Source organism: Lolium rigidum, chromosome 5 (genome assembly GCF_022539505.1).
Source record: "Lolium rigidum isolate FL_2022 chromosome 5, APGP_CSIRO_Lrig_0.1, whole genome shotgun sequence".
NCBI lineage: Eukaryota > Viridiplantae > Streptophyta > Magnoliopsida > Poales > Poaceae > Lolium > Lolium rigidum.
In genome coordinates this window covers 143,484,632-143,497,898 of record NC_061512.1, presented here as the reverse complement: position 1 = coordinate 143,497,898, position 13,267 = coordinate 143,484,632, and the positions used below count along the sequence as shown (strand labels likewise).

Below are 13,267 nucleotides of genomic sequence, written 5' to 3'. Positions count from 1 at the left end.
TCCAAAACGGCGACTTCAGGAAGGAAGCGGCACGAAAAGGTTCCATGGCCGCCTGATCTGAGCGGATTTAGGGTTTTCACAGGAGCAACATGATAGATAGGGAGGAATCTGCGGCGGGGTCTTCAAGAAGAAAGCGGCTCCCACCAGCGTCGCCGCCGCTGCCCCGCATACCCCGGGCAGGTTTCATCCTTGCAAGAAGTCCGTACCCAAATCCGAGGGTGACCAGTCTTGCATCTTCATTCCAAGGTTCTGAAAATGATAAATAAACTTATATCAGATGGTTAGGTGGTGATGAACAAGAGTCAGTGGGAAAGCAATCATGGTTGACATTTTTTGTTAAATGTAAAAGGGAAATATTCCGACGGCCAAAGCTTTTCTCTTTGTCAGGGTTTAGTACTTTCAGCCGCTGGGCTCGAGGGCTTTTGTTCGGTGTGGTGAAGGGGATGTTGATTAGGACAACTGATCCATTGATGAAATCTTGGCACTTATTCGTCTACACAAAGCAAATGCAGGCGGCAGCTGCTACGGGTGGGTCTGATCCTGTTATTTAGGGTGTACCATTTCAAGAACCCATCTTTGATCAATTTGACATATAGCCAATCCAACACCGAATGTGTCCGGTGATAAAACATGATACTCCCGAAAAGATCAATAGCCAATCAACAACGGGGATTTGCGCTTTATCGTTTTTATAAACATCCTTAACCAATTCCCGACAAGATTAATAATGTTATTTGGGGCACAATATTAAAGCAGGCTATGTGAACTATGTGCCAAACCATTTTTGCTGAAGGGCATGAAATTAATAAACGTTGTATTATCTCTTCTTGGTTGCAAAGTTATCTTTAATAATACGTAATATCTTAGGATTTGGGGTTACAAAAATAGAGGAAACAGATGTGTGCATTGCATTCATTCTTTCTATAAATGTTGCAAGACTACCCAGCCATCCAAGGGGTCTGAAGGGGCAAACGAATCTGGATCGTCCAATCAGGTTGCAACAGTAAATCTCAAGTCCCACTTTTCACCACAGCCGTCCGATCAGTCCAAATTTTTCTCACTTGTTCAGCTTCGGAAAGACTCCATGACGGGTGGGACCTTCTACGTGCGGGGCCCGAGAGTGAGAGGCAGGCAGGTCCGCTCGTTCGGTCGCTTCCTTCTCATGTCCACAGACGCGAGGTGAAAACCTAGATCGAAGGAGATGCCCAATCCCGTGCTCGCCTCCACTCCTCTCCTTCCCAATCCCGTGCGCTCCCCAAGCTGCCGCCACGGCGGGCGCCTCCTGTGCGTGGGGCAGTGAAACCCTAGATCGCGGGGCACCCAATCCACACATCTCCTCTCCTCTTCCCCCTATGGCGCTCGAGGGGCGGCGCTGGGCCGGAGGTGGAGGAGGCCGGCCGCGAGGTTCCAGGGTGCCGCTGCCTCCCCCGTCTGGCGCCCCGAGCTGTGCAAATCGAAGTGGCGGCGGGAGGAGCTCCAAATCGAAGCGGCGGACGACGGCACGCGGGAGGAGGAGGATCATGGAGGTGGGTGGAGGCGACCGGCAGGCCGCCCCTCCCCCATGGGGACGGCCGCGGTTGTGGCCTGGAGTAGGTGCCGCAGGAGCACGCACGGAGGAGGCTGGCAGCGATGCCTCGTCTTCTCCTCTTCCCCCGCCCTTGGCGTCGTCTTCCAGCCATTAAGGCCACCATGATCGAGCTCGGGCTCCCCTTCTCATCGCCCTACAGGACAGGAGCGGAGGGTGAACGGCGAGCGGACGAGCGCTGGGTGGAGGAGTGGCTGGGGCGGCGCTGGTCAAGAGGAGGAGCTGCAGCCATGCAAGGATCGGTATGTGCTCGCCTTCCTCTCTCCCTACTCCCCACGCTACATATTGTTGTTTTGTCTTTCAGTTTATTTGCTGCCAATTTAGATCGATCGATTTCTGTGCTTGGTGGAGCAGCTAGGAAGCAAACGGGAAGACACGAGAGAAGGTACTCGTGGTCTCCGCATCTGATAGCATGTATTGCGAGGTGATTTTCTCCCCATCTTTTTCCCTTCTACTCGTGGTCTCTCTATTGACATGGATGTTAGTATATTCAGCTTACTTTCACTCACCGGCTCAGATTAGATGGGTGTTCTACAATAAAAGGATTGGTGAATTTTTTGTCTAGCTCTGCTTTGATAAAAGAGATTTATTGTCTCAAACATTTCAATATTCGCATATTTACAGTACACATCAAATTTCTCTGCTTTGATAAAAGAGATTTATTGTCTCAAACATTTCAATATTCGCATATTTACAGTACACATCAAATTTGTCTCAAATATTTATTCATAGTCTCAACTTTAAATTTTTCCGATGTAACTGGAAGAATATTTTCCGATGTTGGTAACTAGAGCTAATTCTACATACTTTAATCATCTTTCTGAATCCGTTGCACTTCATCTGCATCATCATTGCAGGTTCCTATTACACAGAGAGTGAAGTTCAAATTTGTTGGATTGATTGGTGTGTCCCCGATGGTACCACCACTAGGTATGGGGGAGTACCACGATTTCAAATGTAGAAGTAATAAACAAGCTATTGTCTTTCCAATCATGCGTCATTAGCTTTTGTTTTATCTACCTCTGCCTTTACAATCTGCCTTCTGAATTGTAGTTTACCGCAGGATGATGGGTATTTCGGAAAAACACCTACAGTTAGTAAACATGGCTATGCTGATTAGCTAATTATGTACACAAATAGTATCTCTTCTCTAACATGATCACATAAAAATGGTTAATTGTTTAATTTGCAGTAAGAAATCTCCTTATGGCAATTACTGTCTGATGCAGGGTCTTCCGAAGGCGGAAATCAAGCATGTGCAATGTATTTCATTGTCACAATAATTGGTTCATTTTCTATTATAAAAACATAAGGGGTTGTTTGGAAGAAAAGGCAGGAGGAGAATAATATCACTAATTTGTACGACTTCCATAATACCCAGTAAAAACACTTAATTTGTTTCTTTGTATGTGTTTATGACGAATACAATAAAAAGGGCCTCAGTATTTTATTTAGCTTATGTTACCAGCTTCTTATTTCGGGTACTCAAATTATTGTTCTTTTTCTCCTACAGAGATGTTGTATCTACATACTATCTTGATACTTTTGGCTTAATTGAAATCACTATACCGTAGGAAAATTATTTTTTGTATTGGTTGCTTATTTGTCATGCATTCCTTGTTAGTGGATCTTCCAACATTTGTCGCACGAGGCTTTTCTTATTTTTTATATCTTGGGAGGCTGTGCGCGTGGCGACCGACAATGAGCATGGACAAGCTGTGATGGTGAGCTCATCACAGTCCTTCTGTCTCACTTGATGCGATGTACTTTGCTTCTTTGTCTTTATTTTGTTTTTTTACATGTATGCAGGATTTTTATGATTAACGGTCCATTTTTGCAGTTACAGTTTATGATGTGTAATCTGACTGGGTGCCTTCAAATTCTCACTCCCTGCCGATGTTTGATGCTGCTGCTCCTTTCCTACATGAGGTGAGGACCTCAATTTCTCTTTCTCCCCTTCTTTCGCACATTTGTTTCGCCAACTGGATTGGCCCTATTGAGGGAATGATTCCATGTTTCAGGTAATATAACAAGCTTGAAACATTTTTCCATAGTTCATGTCTTCAATCATGTCGATTGTTCATGTACGACATTTCTATTTTTCATGATGCAAATCTTCTTTTTCACGTGTACTGAAGCTCGGAGTCTGAATATGCTAGAATCATGAATGTTTATCTTTCAGGTTCCTAACGAGATGCAGCCTCAGTTCGCTGTCGACGTAATGGTCCAGTTCGGTCTACCTCGCTGGATATTTCACACCAAAGGTAGCTGTATTGCTGGTTATAACATGGCTTCTTTAGTGCAATAGGCAGCAAAATATTCTAATTATGTAGCACCTGAGATGGGTTTTGGTATCACAAAATATGCCCGTGAGGTTCTTACAGGAAAATATTTTCTATTTGCATCTAGGGTTTGGATGTCCATGAGGTTCTTACAGAAACTGCGACAACAGCTATCATTGGCGTTTCATGGAGCTCATCGATGCTGCAGGTATGCCCGTCCTCCACACCTTTCTTTCCCCTCTACTCCACCATGCGCATTGTCATCACTTTCTGACTTACCGTTGTTTTTGAAGGATGCAGAGGACCACCTGCAGATGTGTTTTTAGATAATGGCCTACATGTGCTTAGCAGGAAGTATGAACTATGAGGTGGAAAGAAAATCTCATTGGTTTGGTTTGGTTCCTAATTTCAGAGAGGTGTGTTTTAACTTCTACTTGTATTTTTGCACAAGAGTGTTGTATCCAGGTTATTCGTCAATTTTATTTGACGACCATGGCATGTGCGATGGTGAGCACCTTGGCCCGGGTGTGTGTCCGCCATGTTTATCTCCGCTACTTTTGCCTTCCGCAGGTTCTTTCGTTTGCGAGTTGAGGATGTGGCACCGACAATGGTTCTCCACACAAGTTCCGGAACTTGTGACTCTTGCCATCAATGTGTATGCTTCTCTCCGTTCTTGAACCCTTCTTACTGATTTGATTAATTGGATAGAATATTATGGTCAATGAAGGAATTTATGCCTGGATTTATGACAAATAGCCTTATATGTTTGTGGGATACTACATCAAAATCATATGTCCGTAATAGTCTTTCAAATGTCTATAATATGTTTTTGGGTGTATCTGCTAACATGATTGAGATATGAAGCAAGTGGGCAATAGTTTTTCATGATGTGTTAGCCTATGAACAACAGCTTACTTAATTGCTTATTTGCGCCTACTGATGAATTAGTGGTACTTGGATAGCTACTACTATCTAGAGATTTGCATAGGCCAAAATCGGAAGTCGCAGCTCGCCGGATTGATTTAACCAACACTTCTCCTATATTTCCACACTAAAGCTTAATCGAATAGCCAGTATAGAACTTATGCTATATTGCCTAAACTAAAACTTAATCAAATAGCTGTACGTAATTAGAGCAGCGACCACTGCTGCTAAATTTTAGTTGCACTGATAGTCCATATGTGAATGGGCCAATCTTTCCTTCAATGTCAGATTTGTGTAATAGCATTTCTTATAGCTGTCAGAAGTCTCAGCCTTTTTTTTTGCGATAACGAAGTCTCAGCCTTAGTGACTATGGTTTCCGACCCATGGCTTGGATGGTTGGTCGAGGTATCTGTAGATGTTGATGTGTTGTTTAAAGACGGAGCTGTCTGCAAGGTCACCAATAGTCCGAGAGGATGGGGCTCATCCATCGGTGGCGCCACCTCCAGCATCAGACAAGGTGTCACATTACTCCTTGCTGTCAAATATACATGCAAGCTCCTTCTTTTACAATGAAACTACATTATTTCGTTTTCATGGGGCGCAGAATCAATTCCTTACCGTATGGGAGTATGCATTTAATTTACCTACTGATTTTAAAAGGTTGCTTTCAACCATGCACTTCTATACTATTGCGAAATTGAGTAGGACTTAAACTGTAACTTTAGTTTTCATTCACTGTCGGTGCAATCTTATTGAACTGCTGGTTATAGTTTACTACAGGAAATCCAATACCCCTTCTAAAATTCATGCCACACTGTTGCAATGAGTTGGCGGTGGTTAATATATGAGCTCAATAGCACTATGGGCCTCAAGAATACCACACTTGAGGTTGCTAATATACCTGATTCAAATATCAGAAACCAGTCATTTGGGTAGCAGAGAGCAGAATGAAAAATTGGCTTGCATTCCAGGTTCCAAGGTGCATTTCTTTCCTTCATTTTCCTTTTGGGAAATTAGGAATGACTCACTCTGATTCACTTTGGTCATGTTGTAGGCTCACCGGGTTTTTTTTGCTGATAAAGAGTTGCCCTCATGTACCTGATCATCTAGGTACTTCTATTTATTGTCTGTTAAGTTGTATGTTATCTGGAATACCACCTCTTGAAGCCACCATCCTATCATGTACCCTTATCTTTGTTTTTCATGCTTTACTTGCCTTTGCATTTTGGGTAGGATTTGGCTCGAGATAGCAATTGCCTAAAAGATAAGTTAGCTTTGAGTTATTTATTCTGGGTTCTATGCACTGTTAAATGTACATATGCCTAATGAGTTCTCCGCGGTCTGCCAGTCTGCAACACATAACTCATACATACTTATACACTAATACAGTAAGATATAATATTCAACTTTGTTGCTCATGTGTCATTTCCCAGCTTGTTCGCCATTCAGAACAGTAACATGCGATGGCATTTTCGGTGATAATATTTTTGAAATAAATAAAGTAACTCTGCTCACATGTGTGTAGTTCCCCTGAAACTCTTTTATGTTAATATATGCTCTATGCAGTATCCATCTCTTCAGATGTCTGTTGTATGTACAATGCATCCTTTGTTGCTAAGTGTTTTTATGCCAGGCTGTTTGTTTCATTTTAATACAATGATCTCATAGCAGGGTCACTTTTATTTATAGCCCTATGTTTCTCTAATTAACTTTACACTATGCATAGTATTTCTGTCCGTACAGACAGAAAGTGAGATTTGTAGGTTTAGGCCAAGAGGCAACTAACGAATTTAAGATTTATTTGGTGCCTCAAGTCCACTGCTCTAGAATTTGATGTAGTACAGGAAAAGGAATGGATAATCCATGTCTCTACAGCCTAGGAAATTAACTCTTGCAATCTCATCCTACACATCTACAAGCCAGTAGCTACAACGCTGATGGTAAGAATCAGACAACAAGGATAAACAATGGCAACACACTATGGGAGTCAAATAACTTATGGCCGGTGGCAGCGGCGACCTGTCCTCCAGTGGCAGTAGCGAATCGGCGGCGGAAGTAGCTTTGATTAAGAGGGTAACAGGTAGGGCTGAGGTCGGAGGAGATCGAAACACGTAGGCACGGTCGTGAAATGCTAATAAGAGGCGGCGATGAAAGAGTTGTTTCAGGCTGATGGTTTCCTTTTGATTTTAGCTACTCTCTTTTCGATTGGATGTCGGTGGAAGTGATGAAGTTATAAGAGTTGCATTCCCTTTGTTTGTTGCTTAATATCATTTGTGTAATTAGTATCTAATTTTCCACCATTAGTTCTTTGAAGCCTGCAGAACTACAGACTACTTATAAGAGTTTACTGATTTTATGTTTTACATCATCACCTATAAGGATGCCCCTGGATTATGTTCCTATCCATACAAACACATGCATTCTATGTGCTTCTGCTAGCTAACATAGTTATGTTTTTTTCCCTTTTGGTTTATTAGCCCCAAGGTCAGTAACGCTTCAGTTTTTTGCTTTCTTCCATTTGTTCTCACGTGTGAAAAATTTAAATTGGTTATGTGATTGACAAGATTTGTGGTGCCTGCTGATTGTTCGATTTAACAATCGTTCTGTGCACAAAAAGTTGTTGCAAATTAAGAGGTAGTACCCTGCATGCTAGGCACATTTGCTTGTGTTATTTGTTCTAGGTTGATCATGTCGTATGGTTTACTTTACTTCTACACCTTGGTTCATCTGTAGCTGATAATCTAAATGAGCCATCTGAACAATATACCACGGTTTGGACAGATAAGAGGTGGCTTCTATTCTTAGTGTCGAAACAATCTCCATGTATCTATAAGTTCGTAGGTATGTTTGTATGTCCTATGCTGATCGAGGTCTTCTGTAAAACGATTATAGGCGCAGACGACGTCGCAGAAAGCTCAAGCGGATGGACAAAGCAAGAAGAAAGCCTGGATCAGAGTCAGGTACACAATCTGAAAATGATATTCATAGATGTTTTATGCAATATTTGAATACTCTTGCAAGTTTTTTTACGCTTCCTTTCAAGTTTTTGTGAGGAGTAAATAAGGAATCAAGTATGGCATCTATTTTTGACTGTAAAGTAAATGATGAACCTATGTTCATGATATTGAGGAGAAACAAAGCATGTTCTCTTTTTCATTTCTTTGTTGTCTTGAACTTAGTTGGTGATACTTCTCCATTTGTTTGTTTACCCTGGACTCAAAAGATTGTGTTATTCCCAACCTTGTGTGGATGTGGATTTTATCGTTCCTTCATGCTCATCGTAAGTGAATACCTTATGGTTTCTCGTGCTATCAGTTGTTTTAGGCCCACATTTCTATTTTAACTTAATCAATGTGAAACAGTGGGGAGATATTCATTACTTTGGATAATAGTGTAAATAACTAAAAGAGGTGCTATGTAAAAACAATAAAAAAAGTTATGGGGATTGCTGGACACTTCTGCTGGTAACATCGATGTTGATCTAAAAATCATCTTCCATTAAAAACTATTAGGGATGCCAAGCATCGTGAATGGACGCTTACAAAAAACATTTTGATTTTTTGTTATCCTTTGAGGCAAAGTCCCAATACTCGGTACCTAAACTTTAGCTGGTATCTGATGGTTGGTACTACTTTGGTTGATTTTGCGTATTCAAAAGAAATTTGCCCAAGTTCAAATTGTCCAGTCTATTATCCTCGTGGCTCTTTGGAGTTGTTTGGAAATGAAATATTTTTCAAGTTTATTTTGAAAGTAAAATTAATCGGGTCCACTGCTATTTTGTCCTGACGGTTGACTTCAGAAGCTAGATGAAGTTTTTCCTTCATGAAATTATTTTTTTAGATGAGTGAAAAAGAAAAATGTGATGTTCATGCAAATTCATAACTTACATTATACTGTCAAAACCTCTTCTCCACTATTCTTCTCGCGTGTGGTAGGATCCCCATATCCCCCCAACTTATGTTCTGTTATCATGTCTTCATCACCATATGTGCAAATTTTTAGCTTCTAACTATTTCATGTCCTCTGCTCCACTATTCTTCTCCCCATGTACATCAAATCTGTTTTTTCAACTTATGTCATACCTCTAATCACGGTTGTAGTTTTTTGGGTGCTCTACTTAATTCCCATTCTCTACTCTTTGCCTCAGAGATAAGGAGATTGTGATAGCTACAGCTGAAGAGGTACGAAGAGCTGCACAAAAACTTGAGTATGCCATTTATTTTGGTTCTTTCTTCTCATTATGCATCTCACTAAAAATGTTGTGACATATCTAGCGCTTGTATGTTATCTTTAAATTTCTTTATATTTGATATCTATATATTACATTATATCATCTATCATCTGATCACTCAAAGGTTCTTGCTGAAAGGATATGCTTTGTTTGGATCTTTGAGAATAGACATAAATCCAGCGCACCTATTTTTTCTAAGAACATATACTGTTTCTGAATTTTATGCTACTGTTTTTTCGCTATTAAGCATTGATTCTTACATTGTTGCTTCATGTAAAAGCATCTAGAAGATCATAAGGGTTCTGAAATTATCATCACATTTCTGTAGGTTTAGTGTCCTTAAGTTCATGTTTCTATCCTACTCCTCTCTCTTAAGTTATAACCTCAAAATATTTCAGCACAGATTACTTATATTTTCTTCAGGCAACAAGGACATGCTGATTTCTAGATCGGACATCCTACTTAAGTAGCCGAGCAAGTGGTGTTGCAAGGGAATCGGTGATCGGGACTTTGCTATGGTCATGCGGCTGCGTGCCCGAGAAAAGGCCATGGCTCTGGTTATTGTATTATTTTTGTTTTGTTAGCGTGCTAATTGGCTTGAAAAGGACACATCCCATTTTTATGACATAATCTCATATTCCTTTAGATTCAAAAATTATATCTATGTTGTTTTAAAACTTATATATGTAGCTCCCCTGTGCTTATTATATGATGCTACCTCTTTCTGTACAATAATCATAATTTGGTGGTGGAGCTTATACAAAAGCATAAAAGCTGAAAAAATGGTGTGAAATTATACTAAATTGTCATATCGTACTGCAACACCTTGATGAAATGGTGTGTCTGCAAGATACTGAAGCAATTAAGTTGTGTCTGCAAGATACTGAAGCAGTTAAGTGATGGCGTGTATTTCACACGTTCGTTGGGAACCCCAAGAGGAAGGTATGATGCGCACAGCAGCAAGTTTTCCCTCAGAAAGAAACCAAGGTTTATCAAACCAGGAGGAGCCAAGAAGCACGTTGAAGGTTGATGGCGGCGGGATGTAGTGCGGCGCAACACCAGAGATTCCGGCGCCAACGTGGAACCTGCACAACACAACCAAAGTACTTTGCCCCAACGAAACAGTGAGGTTGTCAATCTCACCGGCTTGCTGTAACAAAGGATTAACCGTAGCCGAAGAGCCAGTTGTTGTTTTCTGCTGTTTTTGGTTTCAGAAATCCTACAAAGGAAATATTCTCGGAATTGGACGAAATCAACGCTCAGGGTCCTATTTTTGCACGAAGCTTCCAGAAGACCGAGGGGGAAAGGAAGTGGGGCCACGAGGCGCCGCCACAACAGGGCGGCGCGGCCCGAGTCCCGCCGCGCGGCCCGGCGTGTGGGGCCCTCGTGTGGCCCCCGCGTTGCTCTTCCGCCTACTTAAAGCCTTCGTCGCGAAACCCCCAATACCGAGAGCCACGATACGGAAAACCTTCCGGAGACGCGCCGCCGCCAATCCCATCTCGGGGATTCGGGAGATCGCCTCCGGCACCCCGCGAGAGGGGATTCATCTCCCGGAGGACTCTTCACCGCCATGGTCGCCTCCGGAGTGATGAGTGAGTAGTTCACCCCCGGACTATGGGTCCATACCAGTAGCTAGATGGCTGTCTTCTCCTCATGTGCTTCATTGTCTGGATCTTGTGAGCTGCCTAACATGATCAAGATCATCTATCCGTAATTCTATATGTTGTGTTTGTCGGGATCCGATGGATAGAGAATACTATGTTATGTTGATTATCAATCTATTACCTATATGTTGTTTATGATCTTGCATGCTCTCCGTTATTAGTAGAGGCTCGGCCAAGTTTTTGCTCTTAACTCCAAGAGGGAGTATTTATGCTCTATAGTGGGTTCATGCCTCCATTAAATCTGGTACAGTGACAGAAAGTTCTAAGGTTGTGGATGTGATGTTGCCACTAGGTATAAAACATTGATGCTATGTCTGAGGATGTAGTTATTGATTACATTACGCACCATACTTAATGCAATTGTCCGTTGTTTTGCAACTTAATACCGGAAGGGGTTCGGATGATAACCCGAAGGTGGACTTTTTAGGCATAGATGCATGTCTGGATAGCGGTCTATGTACTTTGTCGTAATGCCCAATTAAATCTCACAATATTCATCATATCATGTATGTGCATTGTTATGCCCTCTCTATTTGTCAATTGCCCGACCGTAATTTGTTCACCCAACATGCTATTTATCTTATGGGAGAGACACCTCTAGTGAACTCGTGGACCCCGGTCCATTCTTTTACATCGAATACAATCTACTCGCAATACTTGTTCTATTGTTTTCTCGCAAACAATCATCATCCACACTATACATCTAATCCTTTGTTACAGCAAGCCGGTGAGATTGACAACCTCACTGTTTCGTTGGGGCAAAGTACTTTGGTTGTGTTGTGCAGGTTCCACGTTGGCGCCGGAATCCCTGGTGTTGCGCCGCACTACATCCCGCTGATACGTCTCCGACGTATCGATAATTTCTTGTGTTCCATGCCACATTATTGATGATATCTACATGTTTTATACACATTATATGTCATATTTATGCGTTTTCCGGAACTAACCTATTGACGAGATGCCGAAGGGCCAGTCTCGTTTTCTGCTGTTTTTGGTTCCGTAAATCCTAGTAAGGAAATATTCTCGGAATCGGACGAAATCAACGCCCAAGCATCCTATTTTCCCACGAAGCTTCCGTAACACCCGAGAGCCGCGCAGGAGGGCCCTGTGGGCCCCAGACGACAGGGTGGCGCGGCCCAGGCCTTGGCCGCGCCCCCCTATGGTGTCACCGCCTCGTCGCCCCTCCGACTCCGCCTCTTCGCCTATAAAAAGGTCCCTGACCTAAAACCTCGATACGGAAAAGCCACGGTACGAGAAACCTTCCAGAGCCGCCGCCATCGCGAAGCCAAGATCTGGGGACAGGAGTCTCCGTTCCCGCACGCCGCCGGACGGGGAAGTGCCCTCGAAGGCTCCTCCATCGACACCACCGCCATCTTCATCACCGCTGCCGTCTCCCATGAGGAGGGAGTAGTTCTCCATCGAGGCTCGGGGCTGTACCGGTAGCTATGTGGTTAATCTCTCTCCTATGTACTTCAATACAATAATCTCATGAGCTGACTTACATGATTGAGATTCATATGATGATGCTTGTAATCTAGATGTCATTATGCTAGTCAAGTGGGTTTTACTTATGTGATCTCCGGAGACTCCTTGTCCCACGTGTGTAAAGGTGACAGAGTGTGTGCACCGTGTGGGTCTCTTAGGCTATATTTCACAGAATACTTATTCACTCGTTATGAATGGCATAGTGAAGTGCTTATTTATATCCCTTTATGATTGCAATGTGTTTTGTATCACAATTTATCCGTGTGCTACTCTAGTGATGTTATTAAAGTAGTTTATTCCTCCCGCACGGTGTAATGGTGACAAGTGTGTGCATCGTGTAGTACTTGGCGTAGGCTATGATTGTGATCTCTTGTAGATTATGAAGTTAACTATTGCTATGATGGTATTGATGTGATCTATGCCTCCTTTCGTAGCGTGAAGGTGACAGTGTGCATGCTATGTTAGTACTTGGTTTGGTTATGTTGATCTGTCATGCACGAACATCGAATATTGTGGAGCTTGTTAACTCCGGCATTGAGGGTTCGTGTAATCCTACACAGTTAGTGGTGTTCATCATCCAACAAGAGAGTGTAGAGTCTAGCATCTATCTATTTATTCTGTTATATGATCAATGTTGAGAGTGTCCACTAGTGAAAGTATGATCCCTAGGCCTTGTTCCTAAATACTGCTACCGCTACTTGTTTATCGTTTTATCGCATCTCGTACTTCCTGCAATATTACCACCATCAACCACACGCCAGCAAGCACTTTTCTGGCGCCATTACTACTGCTCATATATATTACCACCTGTATTTCACTATCTCTTCGCCGAACTAGTGCACCTATTAGGTGTGTTGGGGACACAAGAGACTTCTTGCTTTGTGGTTGCAGGGTTGCATGAGAGGGATATCTTTGACCTCTTCCTCCCTGAGATCGATAAACCTTGGGTGATCCACTTAAGGGAAACTTGCTGCTGTTCTACAAACCTCTGCTCTTGGAGGCCCAACACTGTCTACAAGAATAGAAGCACCCGTAGACATCAAGCACTTTTCTGGCGCCGTTGCCGGGGAGGGAAGGTAAACGGCACTCACACACC

The 13,267-nt window shown here is 42.6% G+C and overlaps 2 long non-coding RNA genes across 2 annotated transcripts; both read left to right on the top strand.

The window, feature by feature from the left end:
- Positions 1 to 3,466: 3,466 nt before the first annotated feature.
- LOC124653498 lies at positions 3,467 to 4,250 on the top strand. Its single transcript, XR_006987928.1, has 4 exons — positions 3,467 to 3,514; positions 3,768 to 3,849; positions 3,995 to 4,075; positions 4,161 to 4,250. It is a non-coding gene; the product is annotated as an uncharacterized LOC124653498 (long non-coding RNA).
- A 1,248-nt stretch (positions 4,251 to 5,498) lies between these two features.
- LOC124651067 lies at positions 5,499 to 9,509 on the top strand. Its single transcript, XR_006987268.1, has 5 exons — positions 5,499 to 5,770; positions 5,846 to 5,901; positions 7,684 to 7,751; positions 8,939 to 8,972; positions 9,446 to 9,509. It is a non-coding gene; the product is annotated as an uncharacterized LOC124651067 (long non-coding RNA).
- The last annotated feature ends 3,758 nt before the right edge of the window (positions 9,510 to 13,267 follow it).